At 40.0% G+C, this 7,925-nt stretch overlaps 2 non-coding genes across 2 annotated transcripts; both read left to right on the forward strand.

The window, feature by feature from the left end:
• Positions 1–688: 688 nt before the first annotated feature.
• On the forward strand, positions 689–792 carry LOC148576593 (small nucleolar RNA R71). The gene has a single exon (XR_015903015.1). It is a non-coding gene; the product is annotated as a small nucleolar RNA R71 (small nucleolar RNA).
• A 6,593-nt stretch (positions 793–7,385) lies between these two features.
• LOC148576594 (small nucleolar RNA R71) lies at positions 7,386–7,489 on the forward strand. Its single transcript, XR_015903027.1, has one exon. It is a non-coding gene; the product is annotated as a small nucleolar RNA R71 (small nucleolar RNA).
• Positions 7,490–7,925: the final 436 nt, after the last annotated feature.

Genomic DNA, 7,925 nt, shown 5'->3' on the forward strand with positions numbered 1-7,925 from the left:
ATGGTTCCTTAAGGTAGATCTCACATCATCCCTAAAGCTTTTCAACTCACTTATGTCCTGACCCATGTTTGCCAGCATTCCTTCTATCCTGTTTAATTGATCTTGAAATTGTTGGTTCGGATTAGGTTGGGTAGGTTGATTATTTTGGCCATGATATGATGGTTGGGAGTAAGTGTTTTGTGTGGCTTGGTATGATCTTTGGTTGGAGTTTTGGTATGTGGACTTGTTATGTTGGTTTTGCTGGTTTCCCCACCCAAAGTTTGGGTGGTTTTTCTAGCCTGGGTTGTAAGTGTTGGAATGTGGATCATATGGTTGCCTTTGTTGACTTCCTACATAATTGGCCTCTTCCCAATCACCTCCTTCAGTGCTTACTTCCTCTTGATCTTGTGTGTGTATTGCAGCCACTTGCTTTGTTTCAAATTTCCTGGTGAGCTCTGCTAGTTGCTTGGCAAACACCTTGTTTTGGGCTAAAATTGTATCAACATGGTTCAGCTCCATGACTCCCTTAGTGTTGTGTCTCTCTGAAGCATAGTAGTACTCATTCTCAGCCACTGTCTCAATCACTTCAATGGCTTCTTCCACAGTCTTTTTCCTGTTCAATGAACCTCCTAATGAATGGTCTACAGCCTTCCTTGATTCATAAGAAAGTCCATCATAGAAAATATGCAATTGCACCCAGTCATGGAACATGTCTGGTGGGCATTTCCTTGTCAAATCCTTGAATCTCTCCCATGCCTCGTAGAGAGTTTCACCATCTTGTTGTCTAAAAGTCTGAACCTCAGATCGAAGCCTATTGACCTTTTGTGGGGGGTAGAAACGTGCCAGAAACTTGCTTTCCACCTCATCCCAGGTTGTTAGGCTCCCCCTTGGGAATGATTCCAGCCACTTAGCTGCCTTGTCCCTAAGTGAAAATGGGAACAAGAGCAGTTTATAGGTATCTTCCTGGACTCCATTGGACTTCACAGTGTCGCAAATTCTCAGGAATTTTGTGAGATGTTGGTTTGGATCTTCATTAGCACTCCCACCAAATGAACAATGATCCTCCACAAGTGATATTAGCTGTGGTTTGAGTTCAAAATTGTTGGCCTGAATGGGTGGTTTCTAAATGCTGCTACCACAATTCCCAGAGGTTGGGTTTATGTATGAACCAAGAACCCTCCTCTCGGGAATGGCATTGTTTCCATCAGCTCTCTCATGGTTGTGAACTTCTCTATCCATGTTGAGATCTAGAGCTTCCTCAAAATTGTCCTCAGATTCTCCTTCAGATTCTTCTTCTCCCAGTACTCTCTTCCCTCTTGCTTCCCTTCTAAGTTTATGAAGGGTCCTCTCTGGTTCGGTATAATGAGGAGTTGATGTCTCTCCTCTCCTACCTGTCATACAAAAACACAGCACAGGCAACAAACAAGTAAAATACTCTTGGTTAATGGAAGAGTATGGTTAGAGCAGTTGAGGAATTAATTCAAATAGTTAGTGAGTCAGTGAGTTAGTTTCTTGAATTTAAAGGCATAAAGAAAGAAAGCATGTAACAGAGTGCAGAAATTAAAATTCAACAAGTAACTTGAACTGAATTAACAAAGCAAGAAAAATGCTCAATCTAGTTAACTTCCAATTTGAGAATTGTCAATCGAAAACCAATCCCCGGCAACGGCGCCATAAACTTGATGCTACGATTTTAAGAAATTGCACGATCGGCAAAAATTCCTTCCGGCAAGTGCACCGGTTATCGTCAAGTAAAAACTCACAATAGAGTGAGGTCGAATCCCACAAGGATTGGTTGAGTGAGCAATTCAGATTAGAAGTGTGTTCTAGTTGAGCGGAATCAAGATTTAGATGAGAATTGCGGAATGTAAAATTGCATGAATTAAAGAGCGAGAAGCTAAATTGCTGAAATTAAAAAGGGATCGGGGTGATTGCATGAATTTAATTGCAGAATGTAAAGAGAAGTGATAGATCAGAAATGGGGAATTCATTGGGTTTCAGGAGATATTGAGATCTCCGAATCAAACATTTTTTTTTCCCTTCCTCAACCAATGCATTCATTGAATTTTGCTTGGCAATCTTATATGATTGGATCCCAATCCCTTGGCTCACCAATTCTCTCTAAAAACAAACAAATTCCCAATCCCTTGGTTTAAATGTTCATAAGAAGAGATGATGCTCGATCACTGATTATACCACACAGTTTCATGAACCACAATTTGGTAGGATTACATGTCACAATATCCATCCAAACCCCAATCCAATTCACTGTGAGAAAGCTTCTCTAGCATGAATCCTCCATTCCTTTCCCAAGGTTCCGAAGGATTCCAATTATGGATAGTTTCTTTCCCAAGACAACTAATCAATGGAATTAGATCGAGAAGCTTTCTAACAAAATTCAAGAGAAAAGGTTGAAGAAGAAGATAAAAACTATTATTGATTCATTGAATTACAATAGAGCTCCCTAACCCAATGAAAGGGGGTTTAGTGAGTCATAGCTCTGAATTCAATTACAAAAAGTATGAAAACTAGAAAAAGTGATCCCCAAAATTCCCCCCCCCCCCCGAGTGCCAACCAACTTAAATTCTATCCTATTTATACACTTTCTAAATTGAGCTTCTGTTGTGTTTCTTGGGCTTTGAGGCCTTTCCCTGATTTCCTTTTGCTTTGGGTTTATGATCCATAATCCTGATGAGGCTGCTGATCCAATTCTGTAACATTCATTGAGCCAACTTAGTGATAATCAAGTAATGACACATGACTCAACAATTTGAAATTCCAGACTCATCAATTCTTCAGGCCCAATCCCATAAACCATGATATTCAATTGGGTTTCATACCAGAGTACGTTTAAGTTAATGTTTGTGCTCAAATGCTAACTTAAACTGCAATATCTTTGGCCCAGAAACCTTTTCAATTAGTGGCGTTTAAGTTGCAGTTTAAGCTTAAACTGCAACTTAAACGTTGGACACTCCTGGAGGTGGTATAATTCAAGCACGTTTAAGCTTCAGTTTAAGGTTAAACTGAAGCTTAAACGTGGAAATGGAAGAAGGCAAGTCTGGAGTGTGGAGTTGTCGAACACGTTTAAGCTTCAGTTTAAGGTTAAACTGAAGCTTAAACGTGGAAATGGAAGAAGGCAAGTCTGGAGTGTGGATTGTCGAACACGTTTAAGCTTCAGTTTAAGGTTAAACTGAAGCTTAAACGTGGAAATGAAGAAAGCAACCCTGGAGGAGAATGGTCGAACACGTTTAAGCTCCAGTTTAAGCTTAAACTGGAGCTTAAACGCCACTGATAGTTCCCAGCATTATATGGCTTGGTAGTTTGAGTTCCAGTTTAAGCTTAAACTGGAACTTAAACTCCACATGTGATATTCAAGCTTCCTTTATTGATTTTGTTGCTTCCTTGCCTAGCCTCTTCTTCCCTGAAATCATCCAAACAACTGCATCAAAGTCTTGCAAAATTTCATGAGAAATCTTCCATTCATAGCGTTCAAGTAATATAACTAAAAACTCATGGAATTTGCATCAAAATCATACTGTTTGGATGGTTCATTGCTTTGTTATTCATTTAACCATTCTTGGTTACTTTAAGCTCAAGAAAATGCATAAAACAACTAAAACTAACAGAAAAATGCTAGTGAAACTAGCCTAAGATGCCTTGGCATCACAACACCAAACTTAATGCTTGCTTGTCCCTAAGCAAGTCCTGAGTTATTTGAGAGGAAAGTATGAAACAGAAAGCAATTACATTGGCTATATTAGCAAGCATTTGAAGTTCATCAAAAGGGTTTTATGCAGAAAGTTGCAGCATCACTTTTTCATTCTTATCAGGTAAGATTATCACTTTTTCATTGCATCCATCAAACACTGCTATGGCCTCTTGTTATTCTTATGTCCTTGGCACTTTTCTCTTCTTTGTTTTTCCTTTCTTTTTCTTAGAGCTCCTTTGCTCCTTGTTTGCTTAGTGTCATGTGTTGCACAAGCCTTTGGCATTTTCTTTTTTCTTATCAGTGCACTACACATATCCACTACAGGCATTTTAGTTCACATTTCTTCTTGAAACATTGGTGCCCAGCACCTCTTTGTGTGACTAAATGTTTTGTATTTAGGTTGCTCTTGATAATGGACTTTTGGTTGATAATCCCGAGTTAGTTAACCCAAGTTACCAAGTGTTGAAACACTCCTCAGAACCTATTCATCCAAGCATATCCTTAATACATAAACACCACAGGCATTTGTCTCAGAAGTTCAAACTATTGGTGCTAGCTTATTTTCTCAAAATTTTTTTTTTTTTTTTGCTTTTTGGTTGCCCTTTTTCAGTGGCTTTTTCTTCTTCTTTTTCTTTCTTTTTCATGGCCAAAGACATTTATTCATTAAGATCCATAGACAGTATTCAAACTTCTACACAAAAATGATAATTATACACTCAATTTCCAGTGATCTGGCTAAACAATCAAGCATGCATACCACCACTTAATTCTACTTGATTTGTCACTAATTGAGCCAAGCTACTTTTGTTCAAACTTTTCTTTTATTTTTGGAAACAAAACAAGCATGGCAAGCATTTGTTTAAGAAGGTGAAGTTATATCCAAACATCTAGGCATTCACTTTATTCAAAGCAGCAAACAGACACTCATACTAAAAACTTCACATTCCAGAAAGATTCAACAATTACAGTTTAAACCAGAACAAGCATGCTTTTGTTTGCCTTTTAAAGAATGGTCAAGGAACACCACCACCTTGTGAAATTTCTTGTTTTCTCTTTGTTGCCAGGAAACAATTTGATTTCTCCTTCCTCTCCTAGTTGTTGCTTCATGTTCTTTCTCAGATCCTTGTTTCCTTTCCTGCAAAGAGTGATGAAGTTGCTTGCTTCTCAAGCACTTGAGTGGTTAGCTCAACTATGTATGGGCAAGTGTCTGAGTCTTAAGTTGGTGTGTGAACACCAAACTTAGTCTCCTACTTACTCCTCTGCTCTTTGAGTCCTTGAATTCTCCTTGGAATGAAGTTGCTGCTAAGGATTTTAAGCATTCCTGTGATTGCTTAGAATGGTTGTTCCTTTCATATAATTCAAAGGTTGTTGTGTTCAGTTGATCTGTGTGGTGGAACACCAAACTTAGAGTCACACATTCCCCTTTGAATTATTGATCCACGAATTCATTGTTTGGTGTGAAACACCAAACTTAATTCTTTGCAATGCACAGAAACTACTTCACCTTTTTATTGAAACAAATAAAAGAAACAGCAAGGGAGTATTACCTCAGGTTGGGTTGCCTCCCAACAAGCGCTTCTTTAACATCATTAGCTTGACGGTTGCCCCTTGTTAGGGTGGATTGTAGTGCTTGATGTCCTCTCCTCTCACTATGAAAACGTCCCCATTTGATTCCTTCATGATTTCCAAATGTTCCATAGAAAGAACTTTCCTGATTGTGAACACTTGAGGGAGCTGGGAAGGAATGGTTTTGAGGCCAGGTGGGATTGGCAGATAATGACTTGATATCACTTTATCTCCCGGAGAGAAACCTTCAGTGGGAATTTTCTTGTTTCTCCACCCTCTTGGCAATTTCTTTACAATTCTTCCCTTTCTCTTGAGGATTTCTTCATTGACCCTTATGCCAGGAGGATCCTTCTGATCTGTTTCTATTGATTCTTGTGGCTTTAACTCTTGCAATTCTTGTTTGCCTTCCAAGGACTGTTTTAGAGTTTCAGCTGCTGGATTGCTTTCCTCCAAACACAGATGGCTACTATCATCCTTAAGCTTTTCAGGTTCTGGTTCAGGCTCAGATGCAGGTTTGAAAACATTGAAAATGAGCTGTTCATCATGTATTCTCAAGATTAGCTCTCCTTGTTCTACATATATGAGCGCTCTAGCAGTGGCTAGAAATGGCCTTCCCAGAATGATAGGGTGTAGGTAGCTTTCCTCCATGTCCAAAATGACAAAGTCTGTGGGGAAGAAATAGTTTCCCACTTTCACCAGCACATTTTCAACTACCCCTTCAGCTTGCTTCTGAGTTTTGTCAGCCAGTTGTATGATTACATCAGTGGATCTCACCTCATTCAGTTGTAGCCTCTTCATAAGAGTCAGAGGCATCACATTTATGCTAGCTCCTAGATCACAGAATCCTCTGTCAATTTTTGTTTCCCCTATGATGCAGGGGATATGAAAACTTCCTGGGTCTGTTTTCTTAGAGACTATGTCCTTCTTGATGAGGGCACTGCATTCTTTGTTCATTATTACAGTTTGTCCTCCCTTCAAAACTCTTTTCTTGCTCAGCAATTCCTTTAAATACTTGATATGTGTAGGCATCTGCTGGAGAATCTCAAGAAAGGGAATATTGATATGGAGAGACTTAAATGTCTCTAAAAACCTTGAATAGGTTTTCCCTTTTTCACCTCCTCCTAACCTCTGAGGAAATGGTGCTTTTGGTTGGTATGTTTCCAGCATGCCTTTTTGCAGTTCCTTGGCTTGCTCAGTTTCACTTTCCTGCTTAGCTTCTTCCACACCTTCCTTCAAGATTTCTGGCTCCTGTTCTGAGGGTCTGATTCCTTCTTCTTCTGAGACTTCCTTCAATATGGTGATGGCCTTGCATTCTTCCCATCTCACTCCCTTTTGTTCCCCTTTAGGATTCTTTTCTGTGTCACTAGGGAACACTGCAGTTGACTTGGGGGCCTGTTGAGATAGCTCTCCTACTTGAGACTCCATCCTCTTGAGTTTTTCACCATGGTTCCTTAAGGTAGATCTCACATCATCCCTAAAGCTTTTCAACTCACTTATGTCCTGACCCATGTTTGCCAGCATTCCTTCTATCCTGTTTAATTGATCTTGAAATTGTTGGTTCGGATTAGGTTGGGTAGGTTGATTATTTTGGCCATGATATGATGGTTGGGAGTAAGTGTTTTGTGTGGCTTGGTATGATCTTTGGTTGGAGTTTTGGTATGTGGACTTGTTATGTTGGTTTTGCTGGTTTCCCCACCCAAAGTTTGGGTGGTTTTTCTAGCCTGGGTTGTAAGTGTTGGAATGTGGATCATATGGTTGCCTTTGTTGACTTCCTACATAATTGGCCTCTTCCCAATCACCTCCTTCAGTGCTTACTTCCTCTTGATCTTGTGTGTGTATTGCAGCCACTTGCTTTGTTTCAAATTTCCTGGTGAGCTCTACTAGTTGCTTGGCAAACACCTTGTTTTGGGCTAAAATTGTATCAACATGGTTCAGCTCCATGACTCCCTTAGTGTTGTGTCTCTCTGAAGCATAGTAGTACTCATTCTCAGCCACTGTCTCAATCACTTCAATGGCTTCTTCCACAGTCTTTTTCCTGTTCAATGAACCTCCTAATGAATGGTCTACAGCCTTCCTTGATTCATAAGAAAGTCCATCATAGAAAATATGCAATTGCACCCAGTCATGGAACATGTCTGGTGGGCATTTCCTTGTCAAATCCTTGAATCTCTCCCATGCCTCGTAGAGAGTTTCACCATCTTGTTGTCTAAAAGTCTGAACCTCAGATCGAAGCCTATTGACCTTTTGTGGGGGGTAGAAACGTGCCAGAAACTTGCTTTCCACCTCATCCCAGGTTGTTAGGCTCCCCCTTGGGAATGATTCCAGCCACTTAGCTGCCTTGTCCTTAAGTGAAAATGGGAACAAGAGCAGTTTATAGGTATCTTCCTGGACTCCATTGGACTTCACAGTGTCGCAAATTCTCAGGAATTTTGTGAGATGTTGGTTTGGATCTTCATTAGCACTCCCACCAAATGAACAATGATCCTCCACAAGTGATATTAGCTGTGGTTTGAGTTCAAAATTGTTGGCCTGAATGGGTGGTTTCTAAATGCTGCTACCACAATTCCCAGAGGTTGGGTTTATGTATGAACCAAGAACCCTCCTCTCGGGAATGGCATTGTTTCCATCAGCTCTCTCATGGTTGTGAACTTCTCTATCCATGTTGAGATCT

The sequence above is a fragment of the Arachis ipaensis genome, chromosome B1 (assembly GCF_059453495.1).
Source record: "Arachis ipaensis isolate K30076 ecotype BB chromosome B1, ASM5945349v1, whole genome shotgun sequence".
NCBI lineage: Eukaryota > Viridiplantae > Streptophyta > Magnoliopsida > Fabales > Fabaceae > Arachis > Arachis ipaensis.